The 27,831-nt window shown below is 36.3% G+C and overlaps 1 long non-coding RNA gene across 1 annotated transcript in view; it reads left to right on the top strand.

Moving 5' to 3' along the window:
- The window catches only part of LOC128249803 (uncharacterized), a 489,384-nt gene that overhangs the window by 74,779 nt on the left and 386,774 nt on the right, over positions 1 to 27,831 (top strand). The window lies entirely within an intron of this gene.

The raw sequence follows: 27,831 nt of genomic DNA on the forward strand, positions 1-27,831 counted from the left end.
ATATGTATATATGTAGTGATGGATAAGCGTATATACTTTAAGATTAAACGTATATTTGTGAGTGTGTGTAAGTGTCTATATGATTGTGTGTACTTGTATATATGTATAAGCAAGGTTATATGTGCATATATGTATCTAAGATATTGTATCCATTCACCATTAGACGATGGTGAGAGGGACAAACGCACACACACACACATATATGTGTGAGTGTTTACATATATGTATATGCATATGTATGTGTATACAACCTTCAACAAAGTGACAGTCATGTATACAACTTGAACTGACACACATATCAGTACATAAACATACGTTCACATGTACATACACATTTATACACACACACAAACACGTCTACACACTTACCCTATTACTAACGTACATCCATAAGTACATACGTGCATACTTACACATACATGCACACACATGTACAGACACATACTACATACACACACACACACGTACATATATACCATGAACTAACTGTTACTTTCTCAGATGCAGCACAGAATTTTGTCAGTGAACAAGTTGAGGTCTCAAAGCGACGAAAATATTTTGACAAATTAAATTTAAATGTTGAAGTGAATTTAATGGTTTTTGTGTGTTATTTTAAATGGCTTATAAACACCTTCCATGCTGCAATTGTTTTCGTTCCAGCACACGATCTCAGATCAGGTCACTTGCTAATTCCGAAAGCTTGAGCCAGGCTACCAAAACGAGAAAAGCCGTCACTTGTTGCTTGAGAAAAATAACAGCTAAGCAACAGCTTCATTTCATTAGACACTGCATCTCACTGAAGGTTTACCCGAAAAGGATTTACAAAACGGTCGAAGCACTAAACCTAAAGAAAGGACAATCGTCGAGACTAAAACATATCTTAATGACGAACCTGAAGTCCAAACTATATATACACCTGGCCACTAAAGAAAAGGAAAAGCGGGAATCCCTCGCTAAAGTGAAGAACTTACTTAATAATCAAGAAATGAAACAATTAAAAGAACTACTCCGTTGTGAATGTAACTCCGTATGGAACAGGTGCGTACAACATTTTGAGAGAAACTACCATGGACGATACAACTACCTTACAACCACCCAACAACTAAACAATTTGACGTGACTGAATCGATTGATGGGATCTCAATGAATGACAAACCCGTAGATGATGACCAACTAACAAGAAACGTAAGAGTGTACGGAGGAGTACAACTGGATATAGATGAACTCGCTGCTGTTGAACTCTCTCCGAAGTTCGCCATATATAATAAGGTTAGTAAAATATCAATACTATCAGACATTGAGAAATGCTTCACGAAACTAAGATGGAGAACACACTTTAACCACAACCTAAATCCTGAGGGTAGCATGGATGTGGTATCACTGTATCCTTCCATTGATGTAGACTTTGCTATTGATAAATGTATAGAGACAATTTGTGAGAGTAATAGGACATTTTAAAATGTGGACGTGTATGAACTAGGCCTCTTCCTGACCCTGACTTGTACCAATGAATATCTGTCACGGAATAATCTTGTATATGCTTGTCCCACCCGTAACAAACGAGGTAGACCACCTACCATTACCTCTGCATACAAAAAGACCACAGTGAACGCTGGCATGGCTGGACGAAGCCAGACCACCTACCTTCAGATGCACACATCAGAACCACTCTTAAAAATCATATTTTTAAGTTTAACAATAAACTGTATAAACAAGTGAAAGGCGGTGCTATTGGAGTAGGGATCGCCGGTGATGTTGCTAACCTCTTCATGGTATGGTGGGACAGACATTTTAAACAGTGCTTAGCGACCCGTAACATCCACTTTAAATGAGGAACAGGTGATGACAGCTATACAACACATAACTGACTCTATCCATAGCAGTATAAAGGTTACCGTAGACTACCCCTCTAAACACCCCAGTAATAGATTAATCGTCCTAGATACTGAGCTATGGATAGAAAATACTATAATTGACTGAACTATTTAAACCCTGTCTACTCCACTCACACTACTCTAAACCTATGGCTGATCAACTGGTAATCTGTAGTGACTGCGATGTCAAGTACTGCCAAGATCAACATCCTCGTAGCAGACTTAGAGTAATGAGGAATGTATCCTCACTATGCCAACCACAACAACGACAACAACACATCCAGCACTATATATTTCGAATGCAACGTTTCGGATACACACAGCATGATAGAATCAGGGTGTACAATGGAGCGAAAACAAAATTCGAACGCATCCTAAGAGATGACGAAAACGGTATATACCCGCTATAGCGCAACAAGCTCTGGAATAGGTTAGAGAGGGACGCCAACAAAAGAAATAAGAACAATAATTGATATGATAAGAAGTTTCACAGTGTAATGTTTGTTGACGCTACACCTAAGAGCGAATAAAGTAAGACGTTCAAGAAAATTCCGCCCTCAACTGGCCTTAAGATCAAAGTTGTAGAAAAGACAGGTAGGACTATCAAATCTGTATTATGTAGATCATATCCATTTGATAGAATCATCTGACAAAATAACTGTGCAGTATGTTCTACAAACCCACACGTGAACTACAAAACCAAGAGCATTGCATACCAGATTAAGCGCCAAGAAGGAGCTTGCGCGACTAACCCAGAGACATACATTGGTGAGACTTCTAGGAGTATCAATGATAGGTTCAAAGAACACCTGGACAACTACATTGAAAAGAAACCAAACTCCATCTTCTATTAGCATGCTAAGGGCTCCTTAGTGAGACTTAAATTAAACATTTTATCCACACATGTCACTGAAGCTGTCTGTATACAAGAATACAAACCCTCTCTCAACCGTAAATCCGAATGGGGTAACATCCAGATTCCACTCGGGAGTACCCCTTTATGGCCACCCTTCTCTCTCTTTTACATGTGGAATTCCATACATACATGTTGAGATGCATAATACATAGGTACTACTAAAGCAGAGTTGTCCCAAACGCGCAGTCGCGCGCCCGCGCTAGCTAGTCGTGAGTGGTCGATCCTAACCCTAACCCTATCCCTAAACACATGTATTCATTTGCACACGCGCGCACTTTTTGTAGGATCGACCACGCACGACTAGCTTGCGCGGGTGCGCGTTCGGGACCACTCTGCTTTAGTAGTACCTGTAGTTAGATGCATGTGTTGTGCGTTGTGTATGTGCCTGTATGAGTATGTACATGCATGCACGTATGAGTATGTGTAGATATATCTATGTGTGTAAAAAAAAAAGATTATAATAAAAACAATAAAAATTTTAAAAATACTTAATTGAATTTTAACCGTTATCCTTGTATTAGTGTCATATATTTGTATGTGTGTATGTATGTGTGTGTGTGTATGTATATATGTGTATATATGTATATATGTAGTGATGGATAAGCATACATGCGTGTATACTTTAAGATTATACGTATGTTTGTGTTTACTTGTATATATGTATAAGCAAGGTTATATGTGCATATATGTATCTAAGACATTGTATCCATTCACCGTTAGAGGGACAAACGCACACACACACACATTATGCGTGTGTATGTCTACATATATGTATATGCATATCAAATTTAATTCACCAAATCTCTTGATTTTGTTTTTGGATTTTACCCTACCAAACTCTGGTGCCACAAACGTTTTAAGTACCACATTTTGCCTTTGGATTAAATCTATATTATTATATGTATAAGCATATGTATATGAGTGTGTGTATACAACTTGAACTGACACACATATCAGTACATAAACATACGTTCACATGTACATACACATGTACACACACACACAAACACGTCTACACACTTACCCTATTACTCACGTACATCCATAAGTACATACGTACATACATACATACATACATACATGCATGCGTATAAGCATGCACACATGCATACGCATGTACACAGATGCATACGCACACATGTACACACACATACACACACACGCCCCCCCCCCCCTACACACACGTACATACGTACATATCATGAACTAACTGTTACTTTCTCAGATGCAGCACAGAACTTTGTCAGTGAACAGGTCGCGGTCTCAAAGCGACGAAAATATTTCGACAAATTAAATTTAAATGTTGAAGTGAATCTAACGGTTTTTGTGTGTTATTTTAAATGGCTTATAAACACCTTCCACGCTGCAATTAATTTCTTTTTCTGTCCATTCATACTTACACACAAGCACACACACATACACAAACACACACACAAACATACACTATCACACATACATACATACATACATACATACATACATACATACATACATATATACAAATATACGCTAATTATAATCTACTTCTGGTTTTATTGCTACTGTGTGGAGGCTAATAAGTGCAAAGTTTGCCCCAATACCAGCCAAAGTTCCCTGAGAAAATGAATAGGAGGCTTGTGTGTATGTCTGTGTGTGCCTATATATATATGTGTGTGTGTGTACACACACACACACAAACATATGTAGAAGGTTGAAAAGGAACACACAAGTTGATATGCATAAGGAAAATAACACAAGGTAGAAAATGCTAAAATAATTTTATCATGAAGAACATTTTAGTACTGGTTTTAGTCATTGCAACTACTTTGTCTTCAAAGACAACTTCTGTTGACAAAAATTGGGGACTGCAATGGGTACGAGAATGGCCCCCTCCTTTGCTAACCTAGTCATGGGATATCTTGAAATCATTCTTTATCGTAAGGTAGTAGAAAAATATGGCAAACAATTGTCCCTTTACATAAAACATAACTGGAAGAGATACCTGGATGACTGTTTCATTCTTTGGCATGAAAGTATAGAGAGACTTAAAGAATTTCAAGCACTTATAAATGAACTTGACATAAACATTCAATTCACAATGGAATATAGCCATCAACAACTTCCCTTACTCGACTTCCTCATTAAGAAATCTAACAATGAAATAATAACAGATATATGCTATAAGCCCACAGACTCCAAGCAATATCTACCATTCAACTCATGCCACCCCAGACACTCTAGAATGAATATCCTTTTCAACCTAGCAAAAAGGATTTGTACTATAGTTTCTAATACAAGCACCAGGGACACATGACTACATAAACTAAAGGATACACATCACCGGGAACTACCCATCATCACTAATTGACATATGCTTTTAACGTACCCTACAACTCAACATCCACAAACTCAGAATCCCAAATTAAAGAAGGATTTACAACCAAAAGTCCTACCAAACATCTCCTCACACAACCCTCTTAACAATTAAGCCTTCAACACCATCCTCCAAAACATTCACCTACTAAAAAGGGACCACAGAATAAATTTAATTCTCCAAATGCACACCATCATAAAAAGGAAGAGACAGCCCAAATCTATGAAAATTCTTGTAACACAAGCCCAAATACGCTCAACAACAACACTGAAGCCATCAGTAAAAAAATGCGGAAGACCTAACTGTGGTATATGCGTCAGCCTAATTGAGGGATCAGAGTTCTCTTTCAAACAGGGTCAACGTTTCAGTGGAAAGCAACTTAACATGTGCTTTGGAGAACCTGATATACATATTAACCTGCTCTGGGTGTCGAGGGCAATACATAGGCTAAGCAAAAAACAGTCTACGTCAAAGGATGGCTCTGCACAGATCCCAGATAAAAATTCTGAAAAACAGAAAAATAGCATTCGGTGAACACATCGACATTTGCGCCAATAACAAACAACCAAGCCTCAGAATCTTTCCCCTCTATCAATTCAGAGATGATACAACCTGTAGTCAGTGTATTAGTAAAAGAGTCATCCTTTATCACTAAATACCAACCCCTTTTGAATACATCCACAACAAATGACACTGTCACCAGGTCCTTAGAATAACACCCACGCAAATATTAAAAATGATATATTCAAAACAGTCACCTCAAGAATTTATTCAGAACGATTTCAATCACTACTATTATCCACAAGGCACTTTTAGGTCACTTCTTCTTCTTCTCCTCCTCTTCCTCCTCCCCCTCCCTTTCCCCCTCCCTTCTTCTCTGCCTCCTTTCTCTACTACTACTGCTGCTTAAACAATCGAAGACAAGAATTCATATCAAACTACCTGCTGCTAACTACCTAGAACCCACGAGAGTAAAAAAGAGAGACAGAGACAGGCAGAAAAATGGAAAATGTCCCTTGCATTTGAAAACTATGGAAATATATGAAAAAACATTTCTTTTAATTTTTCCACAATTGAATTGTTTTTCATACTTACTCTAAAGACTAGGTCGGGTATCAGCCTGGAGCCTCCTACAATGTAAGAAGGCTCGACACTGATACTCTAATTATAGTCAGCAGCCTCTTTCACTACCAGGCCACAGATTTTGTTATGCCTGGTAAGTCATGGCTATTTAAGAGCACCACAAACTTCACTCATGTGAGAGATCGTTTCCACTCCTACTCTACTCCTTGGACACGTGGAATCCCCTGGGTCCCCATGTGTCAAGTCTCTCGGGTTGGATATATGTTGGAGCGCATCTATAGTAAACTCAAGAAGCACTTTTCTGTAATCCTACCCAGCCCACTGATCTAACTATTGCCAATTGTATCCCCACGAAATGCAGCTGCACACACTGAAAAAGTTGTAATGACTGAAACCGGTAGTAAAATGTTCTTCATGATAAAATTATTTTAGCATTTTCTACCTTGTCTTATTTTCCTTATACATATATATATATATATATATATATATATATAAACCAGTCACCATGCTTTACTGCTAAATCCACAAGTTTTTTATTCTCTCTGTTTATTTTCTCGTATTCCTTTCTGTTGAAGAGCGTAGACTCAAAATGTAAAAGACTTTCCCACTTTCCCAAGTGTCAAACAAATACACCTGCTTGTTGTTCATACGCCTGTCTTTGTGTTTTGTTTCTCTGTAAATTTCAACTATATATATATATATATATATATATATATATATATATATATATATATATATATATATACATTTATATATGCGTGTGTATGTATGTATATATGCATTAATATATAAATTTAGTTACACTCTATCACTACTGACTAACTGTCTACTGTATCATACATTTTGATTTCAATTAATTCCCTAGGAAATTCTTTGACCAACTGTTTTGCTTAATTGTTATATTTGTTTTTTTTTAAATTTTTATTGTTTCTCTAAGACTTCAGATAATTTGTTTGAAAGCAAAATTTTGTTTTCATGAGCCCCTTACATACTTGCATGGGCCCTGTATATGGACTCTAATGTCTTAAGGGGCCCACTTACCATTGAGCAAGCTGACAACCTGGCCAGTCTGCCACCTGTCACTAGTCATTGCCTCTGTGAGGCCCAGCATTTGAAGATCATGCTTCACCACCTCATCCCATGTCTTCATCCCTCTTCAGCTGGTAGATTGGCACTTCTTCATACAGCTGTCCACATGCATCACATGACCATACCAACACAGTCATCTCTCTTGCACACATCTTATGCCTCTTATGCCCAACTTTTCACTCAAGACTACACTCTGTCGCACATGCACACTGACGTTGCTCTTCCGGCGAAGCATACTAACTTCATTTCTTTCAAGCGTATGTATATCCTCAGCAATCACAGTCCATGTTTCACTGCTGTGTAGCATGGCTTTTCACACACAGGCATCGTACAATCTGCCTTTCACTCGAGGAAGAGGTCCTTCATTACGAACAAAGGTATGAGCTCTCTGAACTTTGCCCAACCTATTCTTATTCTTGCAGCTACACTCTCAAAGCATTCACTCCTGCTACTGTCTTCGTTGCCTAGGTAATGGATGCTATCAACTACTACTAGTTTTTTCTCCCTGGCAGTTGACAGAGTCTATTTTATGTACATTTTTAGTGTTAATTATACCTGTGCACCTTCCACATTGAAAAACTAGTTTCCCTGTTAACCTTCCCCTAATATTGCTGCACCTCTTATGTGTCCATCGCTTACCCTGGGTACATCTTATTGAATTTACACATACACCTTTCCTACAGATCGAGCAGGGCCATCTATCTGAGGGGATTTTTGATTTGTCTGCTTTCCTACTTACTAAGACTTTGGTTTTTGTTTGGTTAACTCTAATATTCTTCAATTCTAGACATTGCTTCCACACTTGAAACTTCTCTAGTTCTGGTAGTGATCCAGCTATAAGAACAAGGTCATCAACATAGAGGAATTCCCATGGGCAGCCTGTCTTAAATTCCTGTTATTTTCTGGAGGACTATGATGAACAAGAAGGGGCTAAGGACTGATCCTTGGTGAACCCCTACCTGTACACTGAATTTTTCGCTATACTCATTGTCACCTTACTGACAGCATCCCTGTACATGATTTGTACAGCTCTCACCAACCACTTATCTATCCCTAGTTTCCACATTGACCACCAGATAAGGGATCAGGAGACCTTGTCACAGGCTTTTGCCATGTCAACAAAAGCCAGGTACAAAGGTTTATCTTTGGCTACATATTTCTCCTGCAGCTACCTTACCAGAAATATAATATCAGTGGTGCCTTTCCCTGGCATAAAACCAAACTGCATCTCATCTAGAATAACTCTCTCCCTAATTAGTTGGGCTATGACCCTCTCCATAACTTTCATCAGCTGATCCAACAATTTGATACCTGTGTAATTATTCCTATCAAATGTGTCATCTTTACCTTCGTAGCAGTTGACTATGGTGCTGCTACACCAGTCATTGGGTATGACTCTTTCATGTATCACCTGGTTGCTTATACAGATGACTACTTGGTGTTGCAAATTGATGGGTTATTCACTACTGCAGTAGCCTTGCTTCCTCTTCATTTTGAGAACAAATTCCATGGCTACATGTCCACTACCAGATATTTTAAGCATCTCTGCAGTGATTCTTGATGGGCTGGGAACTTTCCCTGTCTTCATACCCTTAATTGCTTTATCTACCAAGGTACTGTCGATTCAGATAGGTGGTCTGTTAGTTAGGTCAACATTTGTCAGACTTTCTTTCTCCCATTCTTTCTCTACATTTAGCAGCCCTTCATAATGGTGTTTCCAAGCCTATTTCTTTGCAAAATAATTAAATGCAAGTGAATCATCATCCATGCAGACATATTTCTCTCCTGTGACCTCATGATTTTCTGTCACACACTGTCTTGTAATCTGAAACACTTGAAGTCTCTGGTCCTCGCTTTGCTGAATATTGGTAAACTTCTTTTCTGCTACTTCCCTGACTAAATATACCTGCCTCCTAGCTTCCCATCTGGCTATCTGATACAATTCCTTGCTGCCCCAACAATTCCAGTCCTTTCAAGCCTGTTTCTCTGTCCAAATAGCCTTGTCTACAGCATTATTCCACCACCACATCATCCTCGGTCTGAATGAGACTTTGCCTCAGCAAACTGCCACATAGGAATTCTCAGTTGCCCTCTATGTTACAAGTCTGTAGTTCATCCTCCTTCTTGTCAAATTTCTCACTTATGGTGTCCCTAAATCTCTGGCCATACAAAGGTCTTTTAAGTTTCCAGATCCTTCTTTTCCAGATCAGTCTTCTTCTTCCTGGTGCCTTTCTGGCCTGAAGTCTAAAGTCATTAATGACTAGTCTATGCTATGGGATACATTCTTCATCAGGCAAGATCTTTGCATTTATGAGCAGCCATGTATGGTGAGAATGTCTAGTTAGAAATATAGTTGATCTGGCTTGTGTGGTTACTTGGTTGATAGGTTATCAGGTGACTGTCTGGCTTTCTGAAGTTGGTGTTGCAAATTGATGGGTTATTCACATCACAAAACTCCAGTAGCCTTGTTTCCTCTTCATTTCAAGAACAAATTCCATGGCCACATGTACACCATGGAAGATACCTGGCTGCTGCCCAACATGCCCATTGAAATCACCATCCCCCCTCCCACATATATATGCACACACATACATACATGTTCATAATTACATGTATACATACATATATATCTACATATATGTAGACAGACACACACACACACACACACACACACACATATGCACAAATACACACACACATGTATGTTTATCTATCTATCTATCTATCTATCTATCTATCTCTATATATTTATACAAAGTATGGGGGTTTAGTTCACAGGTGATCTAAAAGATTAGGTATCCTAGGTGAGTGCTATAACAGATTACTGGGGCACCAAGGTTATAGCCAAGATGGTAGTTATGGAGCCATTGCAGATTTCTAATGCAGCAGATATATAATTGTTAATTAGGGTAGCAAACATTAAGGCAAGGCAAACATCTCAAGTCGTATACAATATTATTATAGGAAGAAATTCAAAATCTTACAGTTGTTTCTGGGATATCCCCGAGTATGGGATATTCTGTCTTTAGAGACGAATATGTTGTCATCTCCTTAATATATACTATTCTCATTTTCCCTATTTATTTCTGATGACAGCCCATACTCAGGGATATCCCAGAAGCAGCTGTAAGATTTTGAATTTCTTCCTATAATAATATTGTATACGACTTGAGATGTTTGCCTTGCCTCAATGTATTGTATTCCAACTATGGCTTAACTGGTCAAAATATCGAAGTCACTGTCAACAACATTCTTGTTTAAAAATAATAAATTTATACTTTGCAAAAGCAAAGAGTAACCAAACAGTCTTCATTATAACTGAACATAAAAACAAATGTTCACATAGCACTGTTCCGATGTCAGTATTTCGTGAAATTAACTGAAAAACAGGAAAAATGCAGCAAAACCCAATACATTTCTTTATAAATACACATACCAACACCTACCAAAAAGCATTACCCAAAGACACTTTTACAAAATTCTGAAAGCTTTATTAAAAGACTCAGGTGGAAAATTTATCATTATGAAAAAGACCAAAAGGAAAAACAACCTACCAACAACTATATATTCATGAAAATCAAATGTCCACCTCTCAGTCCTCTGCTACAACACTTTGAAGATGAACTATAAACAATGATCAAGCAAATAAAAATCAACAAGTGAACCAATAAACTGCAAAAAGAACAAAAATAAAAAAAAACGAGCCCAACTACATAAGAATAAGCCCCAAATCAGACAAGACAAACAACTTCTACCAGACAAGTAAAATCACTTATAACTGCTTTCATTCTAACACAATCTCTAACAACTAGAAAAAAGAGTTACAACAAAAAATATGCAGCTTTAAATGATATAAACACCACAGTCAAAGAAATAGCTACTAAACTTAAAATAGACAATAAAGTAGACATATTAACACCAAAATGCCCATATATAACTATGAAAGACTACAAACCAAACTTCAGTAGTAACCCATTTATCAGACTTACTAATCCTCCACCTACACCTAAAATATCTCCATAATCTTTTCTACTGGAGGCACAAGGCCTGAAATTTGGTGGGAGGGGACTAGTCAATTCCATCGACCCTAGTGTTTCATTGGTACTTAATTTATTGACCCTGAAAAGAGGAAAGGCAGAGTCAACCTTGATGGAATTTGAACTCAGAAAGTGAAGACTGACAAAATGCTGCTCAGCATTTCACCTGGCATGCTAACAATTCTGCCAGCTTGTTGCCTTAAATTGTTGCAGTCTCACCAACATTATACATAAAAAACACTTTTACAGCTTTATACTAAATAAGCATTGTAGAAATTATCTAGAAGTTCCCCTATCTCTACCCAAAATCTCCACAAAAAATTTTCTGATATAAGTACATATACACACAAAAAAAATATTTGTATGCAAACAAATTGATAATACATTTTCTTTTTTAATTTTTCTTTCACATTTGAAACAGAATTGAAGAAATGTTTATAAACACATAGACATATATATATGTGTATAGGAATATATACATACAGAGGGGTTGGACAAAATAATGGAAACACCTTAAAATTTCATACAAATTTATTTTAATATGGAGTAGGACTGCCTTTGGCAGTAATTACAGCTTGAATTCTATGAGGTATGGACTCATACAAAGTTTGAATAGTTTCCAAAGGAATTTTTGTCCATTCTTCAGCTAAAACAGTCTCCGGTTCTTGTAGTGATGATGGTGGAGGATATCAGCTCCTTACTTGTTTTTCTAAAATGCACCATAAATGTTCAATAATATTGAGATCTGGGGACTGTGGTGGATAAGATGTTCAACTTCATTAGAATTTTCCTCGTGCCGTTCAGTAACAACTTTAGCAGTGTGAATTGGTGCATTATCATCCTGAAAGACTGTGTTTCCCTCTGGAAACAGTTCTGCAACCATAGGATGAATTTGATCAGAAAAAATGCTTAAATAGTCTTGACTATTAATTTTGCCATGAAGGGTTGTATGGGATGGGGGCTACGGCCCCCTATATGGGCAAGGGCCAAAATTTGACTTCCCTAGAACCTTTAACGAGTAATGAAAAATCTTTAAATTTGGTACAGATTGATCCAGCAGTTTGGCCGTGCATAGCAGAAACACAGACACAGACACACAAACAGACAGTGAATTTTATATATACAAGTCATCGTCGACTTACGACCACAATTGGTTCTGACTGACTTAGTTGATTTGGTTGTAAGTAGACCTAAAGGCCTACATAGCTTTGTTTTATATTTTTACATTCTTAAGTTACATTCTCAGGTAAAAGTCGCACACAGCATTTTGTATTATACTATTGTACTGGCATTAGTAAAAAATTTTGGAGTCTCAAGCAGTCGTCTTATGAACATATACAAGGTTGCCTTAATGTCTCTATGACAGGATAGTCATTCAACACAGGGGCATTTGTTAGCTGACATTATCTGTAGATGGGTTAATTTCTAAGAAATTAAACCCATTGGATTTCAGCTGGACTATTTATTATTGCTGCCGGCAGCTGGTGCACCAATCATTGTAAAGTCAATCGGTCATAAGTCGGATAGGCTGTAAGTCGACGACGACCTGTATATATATATATATATATATATATATATATATATATATATATTATTATATGTACTTATTTTCTCCTAATTTGTAAATAACTCGGACAAAATAAATTGGTTAATAGATACCAGGGTAGCAAAGATCACAAAATAACTGTGATGTAACTCCTGTTTATGAGGTAGAAACTCCTTGATATTTTGGGTACTTGAGTATATATAAATTTAATGAATGGAGTAAAACGCATATATATATGATGGGCTTCTTTCAGTTTCTGTCTACCAAATTCACTCACAAAGATTTGGTTGGCCCAAGGCTATAGTAACAGACACTTGCCCAAGGTACCATGCAGTGCGACTGAACCCAGAACCATGTGGTTAGGAAGCAAGCTTCTTACTACACAGCCACTCCTGTAAGTTTGATTAAATTATTTTTATTTTTAAGATAATCACACTAAATGTTTATCATTTTGTGCTGCTCAAACAATGAGTATTTCTGCCAACTGTGGTGAAAATCTGTTCAGCCATTTTCCAGTAATTTTGCAAGCACACAGACAAACAGACAAAGACAAATGATTACAATACTCCTGCTTTCACATACACGCACAGGGTAGTAATATTCATGTTTAAGAATAATAAATTTGTCCTCTACAAAAGTATAGAGTAACTCATCAAATTAACGTAAAATTGCTTTTATTATAATCGAACATAAAAACAAATATTAACACACACATACACACACACACACACACATGCACATACACACACACATGCACATACACATACATTTTTCACAATTGAACTTGTATTTAGAAGTCTATTATTATTATTATTATTATTATTATTATCATCATCATCATTATTGAATTGTTAGCGATAAATCTCATCTGTATTAATATTAATCTCTTGGGAACATACTGAACTATGATGCGGTGCTGAAAAGTTCCTCACTTCAGGAAGAGGCCTAGTTGGAGGCCCAACCTTCTGAGTTCTTTGAAAAACTGAAGGACCACTGCAATAAGTGTTGTGAATCTGAGAGGAATGTGTTGAATAAAATCATAATTAACTGAACCTCCTGTATTTTCTTTTACCCAAAGCCAGGAATTTTTCAGCAGCCTCTAGCAGAGATTTACTGGAGTCAATTGAATAAAACTTGGTACATTATTGATACTTATTTTATTGATCCTAGAATGGTGATATTTAGAGTCAACTCTATCAAGATTTCAACTTGGAACTTAGAAAGAGGAAACTCTATCATTTATATAACATTTTTCCATAGATAATTAGAATTAAAAGATATTTAGATATATTTTTTGTATAGAATCTGTACTTTAGGCCATTAGAGTTTATATATGAGCTTTCAATTAGCCACTATCAATATAATAATTCAAACGACAAGATCATTTAAGATCACATCATTATTGATTTTACCATAATATTATCTGAATCCTATATCACTGAAGTGATGTTATTTATCTTACTCTTGATTATCAAGGGTAGCATCAGTTGCTTCTGTTTAATCTTGGCTGAAGTCTTATCCATTAATGATATTTTAGAGAACCACTGACCATCAAATAGATGGCAAAATAGTTTAAAACTATAAGTATTTAGAAATTGTCAGTTTTTCTTAAGTGTAATTTGTCCATTCAAATTCAGCAGAGGTTACATCAGAGAGTCTGACTTGTAAATTAGTGCTTATAATAAAATCAACAGCTACAGTTCTATAGGTTGTTTGGTTGGTTCGCTGATTAGAAGTAACTAAAATATCAGCCATTTCCATGTTCCTGCAGTTTGGAATAACTTTACTTTGAAAATTCTCAAATATTTGACTGAAATTCATTACTCTGTAACAAACACAGTACTTTATAATAAACACACCATCCAGCACTGTGACAAACTGATCTACAATGTCAGTTTTGACAACTCCAGCTGGCAACAGATCAAATAGTCTATTAGATTTGATCAGATTGGTCTCTGGTCTGCAGTGGACCTGGCTCTGCTGGTTGATCTATCCTCAATCTCCTCCTGTTGGACCTGTATTGGTAAAATACTCCATGGGATAGCTGAACCTGATGTGACCCAGGCAATGGAATCAGCCCTTGCTGGCTGGACTGCTGATGGGCTCGCCATCCCCGAGAATATAGATTCCAATGCAACTGGGGCAACATCAGCTGCAAGTCCTCCCTCGAATGGCTTGAGACATTGTCTGCCTCCATTCCACCTTGCAACCAACAAGCAGTGCATGGCTCAGTTCTGTGCCCTCAATATCTACTGTTATCTGGGTGGCCCAACGCCTCAGTTTATGCATGTATGAGCTGCACAAACATTGCTACAAATTGGTAGTAGACGAATTCAGCTTCATCCTTTATCCTGCAGACTTGGCTGATTCTCCCAACATACCACTCTAAATGACATAATCAGAAGGGGCCTTGAAATGGCTGGCTTCCTATCTCAACTCCAGCACCTGCTTCCCATTCAAGGGAGGTAGACCCCTAGTCTGGGATGTGATATGTAGTGACATGTTCTCTAGTTCCAAACTTTCAGCATCTGTTGCAAATTCTAGTGTCATTGCCTATAATGTGGAAAAGAGAAAAATCAATAAGTACAGGCACCTGCTATCAGTTTGTGTCAGTTACTGTCAAGACATTAGGTATTCTAGGACTCCATACTACTACCTTCCTCTGCAAAATAGGGATAACAGTGGTCTATCAGAGAAATGAGCCCTGCAAGGTGAAGTGACTACTACAGCGATTGTCACTGACCATTCTCTGTGGCAATGCTATTGCAGTCATTACTGCAGGGCATGGTTGAGCACTCCACTTGTTTTGGGATATGTAGCCCTTTGCCCCCCTCTCTCTGCCTTCTGCAACTTTGTTCCCACCTTTTCTTTCTTTTTTATTTTATTTTCCTTTATATTTTAAAGTGTTTAATAGTAAAGTATTGCCTTCAAATTCTAAAAATAAAAATTAAACCAACTCATTAGTCTATTATGAACATAGTGTGCAATGATGGAACACATATTCTTATGTCTATAACTTGTTATTTAGTCTTGATATAGAACAATATTTGATTATTAATTCATGCACCTAAAATGGATAATGATTCTATTAGATTCCATGTTAGTCATAGCATTTTATAAATAAATTTTGTAATTAGGTATGGCTTTTATTCAACTTTTATAAACATAAGAAGATTATTAATAGATATCTGCAGTCAATTTATAATAAAAAAATGTAATCTTTATGCTAATAATGATTTTTCATTAAGGATTGCTTACATCCAAGAGAAGACATTATTATCTTCCTACATGCATATATATAAAAAAGTTCAAATGTTGAACAGTTTTTTAACCCATGCTTTAGAAAGCCTACTAAGAAACGTTTGTTGCAACATTGAATATGAAAAACAAAATAAAAATACTGGAAAATAATCTTGGCAATGTTACATACATACATACATACATACATACATACATACATACATACATACATACATACACACACACACACACACACACGCACACATGCACACACACACACACACACATCATAAGCAGTTTGTCCGAAAATGTCATCACAGTATTATCTACTGATGAGACATGATGTAGCTAGGACACTTTATAATGAAATCTGTCAGAAGGATAACCTTGAGGACAAAGAAATATAAACCCATGGTATGGTAGAAGCCATAGCCACTCATGATAAAAAGGAATACTGGTGGAATGTCCCAGCTCAATAAAATGTAAGCACAACAGACCTGATATAATGATTTGGGTTAGAGAACAGAAACTGTGTACAGTTGTGGAAATTAGCTGCCCAGCGGATGTTAACATAAAGCTGAAGATCAGTCACAAAGAGAATACCTACGCTGAACTATTGAGAAATCTCCAGTTACTCCATCCAGATTACAAGTTCTGATTTATACCTGTAATTATTGGGACCCTGGAATATGTAACACACTGCCTAAATACCAATCTTAAGGAATTAGGCTTCTCAAAACCAGAAAGGAGGAAGCTATTTTGAAGGCTACAAATCCAATCCTTCACTGGAACTGTAAAAATCTGTAAAACTTTCCAGAAGTTTATGATTTAAATATATATGAGCATGTCTAGATGTGCAACTATATGCATGAGAATATATACATAAAGCAAAACATACAAATCTGCACATATACATACATACAAACAAAATACCCTATTGTTGATGTTGAAATTCCAATAAAGAAGCCTTGGATCTAGGCTAGAAACTGGTTCTTTCTCTATTGGCAAGAAATCTTGAAATAAAACTGAACAATGACACATACATACATACATACATACATATTGCTTGTTATTAGCAGATGAAACATGTTATAGGGAAGGTTTATCTCATGTAATAACTTAGGTATGCAGCTTTGATATCAGGTTATATAAATAAGTTTAACATAGCTTAAATTTTTAATTCATTATCAAGTCACCAGTAGTAGCTACATAACCAAAAATAGGTCTGCAACACAGCCCAGAGCCATGAGATATTCCAATCTCAATTCTGAAAGGCATCAAAACAATTCTGTTGAACATTGAAACAGTTTGGTCTAGAATATATATTTATCTTACAGTGAACTGAACCATCAGGTCTTCCTGCCTTGTATATAAACATTTGTCATAGAAAGAAAGAGCAATATTTATAGATATGCAGATCCTCTCTGATTGGATAAAATGTTTTAGTTAATATTCAGCTTGAGAGGGTGAGTTATTAGGCATTCAAGCTTCACTTGAATAACAGTGGGGTCAATAACTAAATGTGGCTAATTGTTTGATCCCTTGATCATGTGGCTATTTTGCGTGTCTCAGATGGGAACTTAAAAATATTAAAAAATACATATTAGTGACAGAGGCAGTATTAATACCGAGAGGTAATATTTATTCTCATTCGAATGTGGATGCTCTGTTAGAACAGATGATGCTGTGGTAGATACCATGAAAGAAATTCTCATATTGGCTTTTGGAGAAAAGTGGGGAGATAAATCCCTGCCACCTCCAATACTGAAACCACCAGATCACATGATTTTGATCTTCCTTGGTCTTGTCAGTGATGGATGCTCAACTGCTAGAGATAGCAGTGACTCATCTCCCCACCAGTGATATATAGAAAAACAGTGCCAGAATGAGTGCTGGTGTTGTGATTAGCCAGTGAGCTTGTTAGAGCAACTGTTACTGAAAAAATGTGTAATATTACTTGATTATAGTAGTAGCAGTTGTAGTAGTAGATATAATAGTAATAGTTAGGTAGCAGCAGTCATATTTGTGCCTAACACTTCATGTATGTAAATGTGTCTTTCTTAGTAAGTACACAGGCATGTTAAAGGAAAGTGCTTACCTGTGAATACTCTCCTTGTCCCCCTTTGTGTATATACCCATGTACATATCTGCGTGTGTGTGTGTGTGAGAGAGAGAGAGAGAGTAAAGTGTATGAGTGTGTTTGTGAATGTCATTGTGCATATGTATGCTTGTTTGTAGATGTGTGCAGACATTCATTAAAATATACATTACTGTGTACATGCATGTATGTGTATGTCATAAATCAAACCTATAGCATATATATGTTTGTTCAGCAATTCATACTTGCCCTGTATCTCACTATTCTTACTCACTTTATGGTATTGCATTATTTTTTTCCATATAATTTTTGCTATTAGAGTGATGAATCATGCCTATCAGTGCATTTGACTATATTCTCTTTCATTTTCTACAATGTTCTTCCATATATCTGGTAGACTTGCAAGGCCCTTCTTCCAAAATTCACTTGTCCAGGATGAAAAATACTCCTCCAGTACTGTTCTGACTTTGTCTGCAAAACTTGTATTTTTTCCATCCAAATGATTTTGAAGACTGTGAAATAAATGATAATCAAATGGGGCAATGTCCAGCGAATATGGTGGGTGGGGCATCGTTTTCCATTCAAACTGCTTCAACCTTTGGAATGTCATCCTTGCTGTATGTGGCCAAGCATTATCCTGATGGAAGAACACCTTTTGTCTTGATACTAAAGATGGTCATTTGTCATCTAGTGCTGACTTAAGCCACTCAAGCTGGTTGCAGTAGATCTCCTCTGTTATCGTTTGGTTTGGGCTTAAAAGTTCAAAGTCGGCTAAACCTATCATATCCCATCAAACAGATAACAGCGCCTTACGTGGGTGTAGACCTTCTTTAGCCTGGTGTACCGCTGTTTCTCCTTTCCCTACCCACTGTCTTTGGCGGCTGACATTTTTATAGAGAGCCCATTTCTCATCACCAGTCACTATTCGGTCCAAAAAAGGTTCATTCATGAGATGTAACAGCAAAGAAGAGCACACATTCACTCTCAGCGCACAATTAGACTCAGAAAGTTTGTGAGGAACTCATTGACCAAATTTGCTGACTTTTCTGATGGCATGCAGGTGTCAATGAATGGTTGAATGACCTAATCCAAGCTTCTCTGCTAGTTCCTCAACAAATATGATGGGATTTTGTTCCATCAAGGTTTGCAGATATCCTCATCGAGCTCTAAAGGTCTTCCAGGATTAGGCTCATCTTCTAGGCTGAAGTTTCCAGCTCAGAATTTCTGGAACCATTGCTGACACTGGTTTAAACTTCCTGTTTGATCCCCATATACTGCATTAATATTCCTCACACTTCCTGTTGTGTTGTTGCCTTTATCGAACTCATACAGCAAAATATGCCGAATATGCTCCTTTGACACTTCCATTATAGTTTTGAAAAATAACTGTTAAAATCGAAATGCACTCTTCAAAACTTGCATTAAGAATAAGGACCAAGATGAAATTACCACCTGCTTTCATAGCAAGTTGGTGCAGGTAGTTTATCCCATCCCCTTCCGACTTTTAGTTCATGCAATTGAAAAGACCGCATTATTTATGGGATGACCCAATACAAACATACACATGATAGCGTTTATATATATTAATGTTTGTTTTATGTGAAGTAATATATGAAAACAATAATATATATTTATTAATTTACCATGATAAAAGTCGACTGTGACTTTAAAGTTTCCATTTATCAGCTGTCATCTCATATGTACACCCACCCACCCACACACACACACACACACACACACACACATATGTACATACATACTATCTTTTATCATATGTACATACATACTATCTTTTATCATATGTACATACATACTAACTTTTATCTTCTGTTTTTAACTTGTTTCAGTCATTTGACTGTGGCCCCAGCATCGCTTGACAACCGATGGTAGTGTGTTTACGTCCCCATAACTTAGCAGTTCGGCAAAAGGGAACCGATAGAATAAGTACCAGGCTTCCAAAGAATAAGTCCTGGGGTCGATTTGATCAAATAAAGGTGGTGCTCCAGCATGGCTGCAGTCAAATGACTGAAACAAGCAAAAGAGAAAGAGAAAGAGAATAATTAAAATAAACAATAGGGTATCAAGTAGTGATGCAATATGACCGTTTCAAGTGGCTCCATTTAATTGAACAATGCAATCATTACATCAGTTTCAATGCAGTGCCATCTTCAGCCACATAAATAAATAAATAGAATTTTAACTAGTTGGACACATTAATATAATTTGGAAGTGTACTCTCTTCTTAGCTACAATAACAACAACAGGAATTTCTTCCATCTTCTTGCTCTGTTAAAATCATCATCTTGAGAAAAATTATATTAATGTGTCCTACTTGTTAAAACTCTTTTTGTGCAGCTGAAGATGTAATGATTGCATTGTTCAATTAAATGGAGCCACTTGAAACGGTCATATTGCATCACTACTTGACATCCTATTGCTCATTTTAATTTTATTCACCTTACTTCGAGCTGTGAAGATAATATTGGACTGACATGGTGCTTCAACTTAAGTACCTAATTGAACTGAATCTCAATTATATATATATATATATATATATATATATATATATATATATATATATTTACATATGTATATATGTATATATATCTATGTGTGAGAGTTTATATTTGTCCCCCACTGCTTAACAACTGGTGTTGGTTTGTTTATGTCCCAATAACTTTGCAGTTTGGCATAAATGACTCATAGAATAAATACCAGGCTTAACCACCCCCACACACATGCACACACTCACTCTCTCTCACCCCACACTCACACATACCCCCCCAAGTACTGGTATTGATTCATTTGACTAAAACCTTTTAAAGTAGTGCTGCATCATTGCTGGTCATTTGATGGCTTCAACAAGTAAAAGATAAAAGTTGTTCTTTAGCCACAGGTCAGGCTTTGTAAAACAACTCTGTAATGTAAAATACCCTTAGACACAGTGCATGCTATCTGATGCATTTTTCCCTTATTTAAGATGGCAAAGTATGATTTTAAGTAGGTTTATATAATACTTCTAGTAGAATAGCACCTGTATAAAGGCTACTTTGTTGGCTTGATTCCAATAAAGTAACATTTGTACATAGTTTAGCTGTTTGATAAATTGGGTGAATATCATCTAATGTAGCTTTGGGTTGACCAAGTAAACTGTCTATGAAATTTGGTTGTCAGAAGCTACATTGAATCCCATCTCAAGCATGTGTGTGTGTGTGTGTGTGCATTTGCATTTGAGTTTTACCTCTTTGTAGACCATAACTTAGCAGTTTGATAGAGATTGATAAAATAAATATACCAGACTAAAATACCTCCAAGGATTGATATGATTAATGGACTCACAAAAATCAGTGCCCTAGCAGTGCTTTGTGATAAGTGAAGCCAATAAAATATAAGTGATATAAAAACTATATTTCTCTCAGTTATCTGTATTGCTTTAATGTTTTAATAGTGATAACTGATGGAAACAATTAAATCAGTAAAGTTTACAATAGTTAAACAAAAGAGAGAGAGAGAGAGAGTGCGACTATTGCATCAATCCTAATATCCTAATGTAGATATGACCAAAATCTTGCAAGCATTGAAACGCGAGTGTATCTACTTCTCATTTTTGATGTGCCTGTTTACTTTTTGGTTCAAATATTCGCATCTCTTGGAAAAATATTTTGTCTGGTTTATTTTATATAAATTTAAACTTCAATCAATTCTAATTTGATATATATTTTAGCTTCAGACATAATCATAGCTTAAATTGCTAAAGAAAAATCTTCAAAAAGTGACTCAGGCGCTAAATGAGGTATTGGATATTTTTCTTTTGATATTTGCTTCAAAAAATTAAATGAAAGATATGTTCAAATATAGAATATACTTATAAACGATGCCATTATTCCAATTAATATGGTAAAATCTTTGTTTGTAGTATTAATAGGCTACCAATCTAGATCGTTTTATATTGGAAACCGAATATTATGTAAAATAGTTTACTTTAAAGTAGACAAAATTCTATATGTATGTATTTTCATTTCACAAATCACATTTAGAAAATTAGAATTATTTATGGTTGTAGCTTTTAAAATGAACATATTGATGGATGATTGAAATTATCTTTTTTATAAGATTTTTTTTCAGTTATATATTCACTATTAACATACTAAACTTCAACTATACTAATATGCTTCAGACAAGATGCAGATGGTTAAGGTGATGAGAAGCCAAACTGCTAGATGAATATTTAGACAGTTCATGTTCAAACACAAACTGTTCAGTATCTTCTAGCCCTTTAGCATTCAGATTGCTCCATCGAACGTAATGCTTATTTGTTCACATTAATTGTGCATTGTATCATAACTTCAGGATTCCAATGATGTTATAGCGGCTGTCGTTGGCTGTTATTAAATGGAAAAACAGTTAGTATGAATCACCATAAAACATTTTTGTGTATAGATATACTGTTTATTCTGTGTTCACCTTTTGTGGTGGAAGCATGTAGTATGTTACAAATGCATATGTGTTTACATACAGAGAAAGTTTTGATTTTTGCTTTTGCACTGAAAGAAGTAACATATAATGTTTGTATTACAGTATTATGCATGTGTGTAATGAGAACAGTCATTTTGAGAATGTGTGCATGATAAAATATCTTCGCTTATGAACCATATATCTTGTGTCAAAGGGAATAGACATGTGAGTCACACGTGGGAGATTGCATGTGGACCTGCAGAGAAGACATGTGTCTTTGACCAAAGCCTGGCAGGAACTGAGACCATTGGTGTCTCAGAATGAGGCTAGTCTATCAAAGCAAGGCTAGCTGCCTCATCGATATATTCGTCTGCTGTGCAGGTTGGCTCACATATTACTATGCCTAATTTATGTAGCTCTGCTACAATGTGATTGTTTCTTTTTAGAATGACATTGTAGTGAAGGTTTGACCAGCTGCATATAGCTGGTTTGAATATGAAACAGGTAGAATATGTGGGCCACATGAGGCTGGTTTGAATGCTAAAGGGTTACACAGCTTGTTGCAACATAATCACATTGGAAATAAGTACATTAGGTGCAGATTACAACAATTTGTAGCAGAATTTCAAGAAAACTAAAAGTATATTCTGTTAACTTTCAAGTGCTGAGTTTCCTCATCTTTTTGTCCAGAGCATAGACAAAAGGCTTTTTTCCATATACTGTTTCAATCAATTCTATTACCATCACACAAATACATTTTAAGGTATCCCTGAACTAAATAGTTTGGTACAAAAATAACAATGATTTATAAAGATTATGTTTTGATGAAACTTTAGAGCACCAGTGAGAGTTAACATAAATATCTAGTGTCTCACTTCTCTAACAGAAAACTGACTTTTATCATTGTCAGTGTCAGTGGCTTCGGCAGCATCGGCAACAGTGTCGGCAGTGTCAGCAGCAGTGACATTGTTGGTGTTGTCATTGTTGTTGTCATTTAATATTCATGTTCCATGCTAACATGAGTTTGACTGGTTGATAGAATTCAGTGGATCTAAGAACTGCCTCATGTTTCAATGTTTGCTTTGGCATAGTTTTTGCAAGTGGATACCTTTTTGAAATACTGGTTTCTTTACACCATGTACTGAGGGCATTTTTGTGACACTGGCACTAGTGAGGCTGCCATGCAGCTTGCACTACTAAGGTCACCTTTGGTTGAACTGAGCCATGCAAATTTTGTTCTCATGTAACAGTTCAAAGGAAATCAACAAACTGAAGCAGTTTCTCAACTTTCATGTTTATGCCACAACTAACTGAACATGTGTTGCTTATAATCCTTCTTTCCTTTTAGAGCTAAGAAACTTTGCTTGAGATTCAGTATTATTCTATTGAAAGTGTATGAACTAGTAAGTATGCAAAAGTTAGTTAAACAAAACTCCATCACCATTTATATCCTTTCATATAAGTAATATCATTGGCTGATTAAATTGTCTATATTTCTTTTACAAAGTTTGTTTTGAAAGTACTTGATTTTGGGTTCAATTTGACTGTGTAACACATTGGACAGTTACCTCCTTCTGTAACCTCAGCTTGACCAAATTCTTGGAAACTATGTGGAATTCTGTAAGAGAGGCCATTCCTGTCCTTGGGAGGCTGAATTAATCCATTACCTGGTTAAATGCCACCACTTTGTCTTTGTGTGTCTTTATAAAGCCCATTCTGTCACATGCAGTTGGAATAGGTCTCCAGTTTGAGAATAAGTTCTTCTTATCAGTGTTGGAGGACACGGAAAATGATTATGGACATTGGCCTTTCTCCTCCAACAAAATTTTATGAATAAGTAATTTTAATTCCTTGATGCCCCACCATCAAGTTTAAAGAAAAACCTGCATTTGTTAATTTTGTGAATAAAAATGTATTTATTAATTAAGCATATAAATATGTATTTGTACTAGTATATTCATGCATTCTTAATATGTTGTAGCAGATTTGAATATGAATATCTAATTGCTGCTGTTTTTTAGCAGTGGAGAACATCTCTTGCCTTTAGATATTGTTTGTTCGTAACACACAATTCACTGGTATAAGGGTCTTTGAGACTCTATGGTATTTGAAAATTGTTGTGTGTCTCCTCATTTGAAGTTACTTTGCTGGACCTATGAATTTAACAAGAGCACAAGGTACTGCTTATAAGAATCAACAAACAAAAGATTTGTTGATCCATGCAGAATAGCGAGAATCCAAACAATGATGTATATTTCATCAATGGAGAAACCTCTGCCCTTTAGACAATGTGTGTCAATAACACATGCATAGGACAAATCTGAGAGAATGTATAACGTATAAAGAGTGAATAGATTCCTTATTGTTTGGATTCTCATCATTCTGCATGTACTGTATTAGTTGTTATCTCTTTACCAAACATTGGCACCCTTCAGCAAGTAAATTGTTTGCTGATCCCTATAAGCGAGAGCTTGTGCTCTTATTGCATTTATTAGTCCTGCACAATAGCTTTGACTGAGAAGACACAGAATGAGGTCAAAATGCCTTAGTGTCTTGAAGTTCCCTTACACTGGTGAATTGTGTGTATTATGAACATCCATCATCTAAAGAAGGAGGTTTTCTCCATTGAGGAAAAACAGCAGTAGTCAGATATTCATGTTCAAATTTGCAAGAATGTATTAAGAAGGAATAGATATATTGCTGTTCTGCATGTAGTCTATGAAGGAGTAGTTATATTGCTGTTCTGTATGCAGTCTATGAATTAATATATACATTTAATATTCATTAAAGTATTGTTAAAATAAGTTCTGACACTTGAATGATTACAATTTCTCCATTAGTTGTCAAAACCCTTAGATCTTTCTTGTGATTGTAATCCAAAAATTATTTTAAGTGAGCTAAATGTGCATTTTGTTTCAAGTTGAATAATCCACATGTAAGTTAGTTATTTTATTAGTGTATTCAGTACTACAGGAAGCAGAAAATGAAAATAAAGCAATATTCTTTTATTATTGAGAAGATTAATCAGCTGTCAGAAGTGTTAAAAGTGCTAAATATTTTACTAAATATTTTACTCTATTTAGTTTTTATCTATCTTGGTTATCATTTACAATCTGTATGCATTTCTCAGAAAAGCATTTACTTCTCAAAGTAACACATGACTGATTCTATGCCCACTCCAGCAAAATTCAACATTGTAACAAGTCAAAAAGATATTAGAAAGTAATACATTCTGAGTGACAATGATTCAGAGGGTTTATGCTTAGTACCAGAACATTCCCTTTATGATCCTAATTCTAAAAATCCACCTATTATCAAATCTCAAAAGGGATTTCAGAGTGCCACTGAGGTATTTGCAGAGTTTGCTGAATTAAGTCAGTATGATGTGATGCTAACCTTGGATGAAAAGACCAAGTGGGGTACTTAGCAACAGAAGTGCTGCCAGTTACAGGTCAATGTAATGATTAGAAGACTTGATTCAACAAGGTCACAATAGAAGAAATCAATGATGTTATTCTGTAATATTTGTTTTATATAACCAATGAAGAGTGCATTATTATAGAGGATTAGTGGTTTGAAGATTATGAACAATTTTTAGTTATTTCTGATCCTGCAGTTTTATACAGCAACTATTCCTCTGATCACATCAAACTCACAGTGAAATCTGGATGGTTTTGATCAAGATGCGACAAAATGCTGGGAAAATGAATCATACTTTTTCATAGTGTATGTTTTTATGCATATTTGAATTTGGTTTCCCTTATTAATCCCAACATTTCAAAGGCCATGTTTCATATAAAAGAATTTAGTAAAACTTGTAACATGGTGGAACCATCAGTGACTAAACCAGCAACTCTGCCAAACACTTGCTTGGTTAGGAGGGTGATTTTTGTTGGACACCCTGCAGGGCAGGAAACAAAGCCTGTTAATGGGTGGATGAACTCACTAGAAACAATAGCCATCCAAGTATATGAATCTTCCTTTGTTTGCTCTGAGAGTAAATACTGGAGGTGGTAATCATCACAGAATAACCAACTTCAATGAGTGCAGACAGGTCTCTCAGAAGTCTTGGCTGACAACCTGTCAAGTGGTATGATGTAACTACTGGCTGGTGGTAACCTTAAAACACACATCTCATCTGCAAGAAAAATGTCTAAAATGAAATGTAATCCTAACAGCGCCCACGAGGCTGGAGCTTTTAGCTAAGGTATCATGTTTGATTGGTATCCTGTGGAACAGCAGTGCAAGCCCAGTCATAATCAGGCTACTAAGGATCCACAACAGCAAAGAGATAATATAGACAAGTGAGAACAACAAATTGTTGTTTGAATGTTATATTAGGAGTGAGCCAGAGAAGCTATGCTACGGAAAAAAAGGTTGGGAAAAAAAGAGCTTGGGAAAAATCATGACCAACATAATTAGCTGAAGGATGTGAGTGACCAAAGATTAGTTGATCAGTTCAGACAAACTGAGATCAAGAAGTGAATAGAAAAGGTTGAACAATGGCAGTGCAAAAGGAACTGTAGGAGACAAATAAATGGTTTTCAGGGCATTGTAGAAGCATTTGGAATTGTTGCAGTCAGCATATTTCTGTATCTCATCTGCCTTATTGCTGAGCCAGGAGTCCTTCATCTCTCTGAGTTTTGCCTGCACTTACTTCTGACAGTGTTAAAGGCTGCTTTCTTGGAAGCCAATGTGCTCTCTTGCTGAAAGACTCTGTAGGCTTCATGCTTCTCATCGAGCAGTTTCTTGATTTCCTCATTACTGTCATTGAACCAGTCCAGGTGTCTATGTGTGTTTTGGCCCAGATTAATTAGTGCAGTGTTCTACACCATATCTCTGAATGCTGCTCAATCCACTTCTGCTCCCTTTGTACCAATGTCAAATTACCTCAGCTAACTGTTCAGGTCCTTGAAGTTCTGTTGCAAGGGGTGCCATTCCAGTTTGCAGGCATCTAGTCACTTGTTTGACAGCTTCCCTTGTGGCTGCTGCCTCGGCTGGATGTGCATGTTGGATTTTGTGGGGATGAGGGTGATCTGTTGAGCATTCATGGCCTTCATTTAACATCCTGCCTATCTCATCTCATGACTATGATACAGTTGTGCTGATGTCAACGCCTTTTGTGTGGATGCCTCCAGGA

This window comes from Octopus bimaculoides, chromosome 18, assembly GCF_046866305.1.
Source record: "Octopus bimaculoides isolate indiv1 chromosome 18, ASM4686630v1, whole genome shotgun sequence".
NCBI classification, from domain to species: domain Eukaryota; kingdom Metazoa; phylum Mollusca; class Cephalopoda; order Octopoda; family Octopodidae; genus Octopus; species Octopus bimaculoides.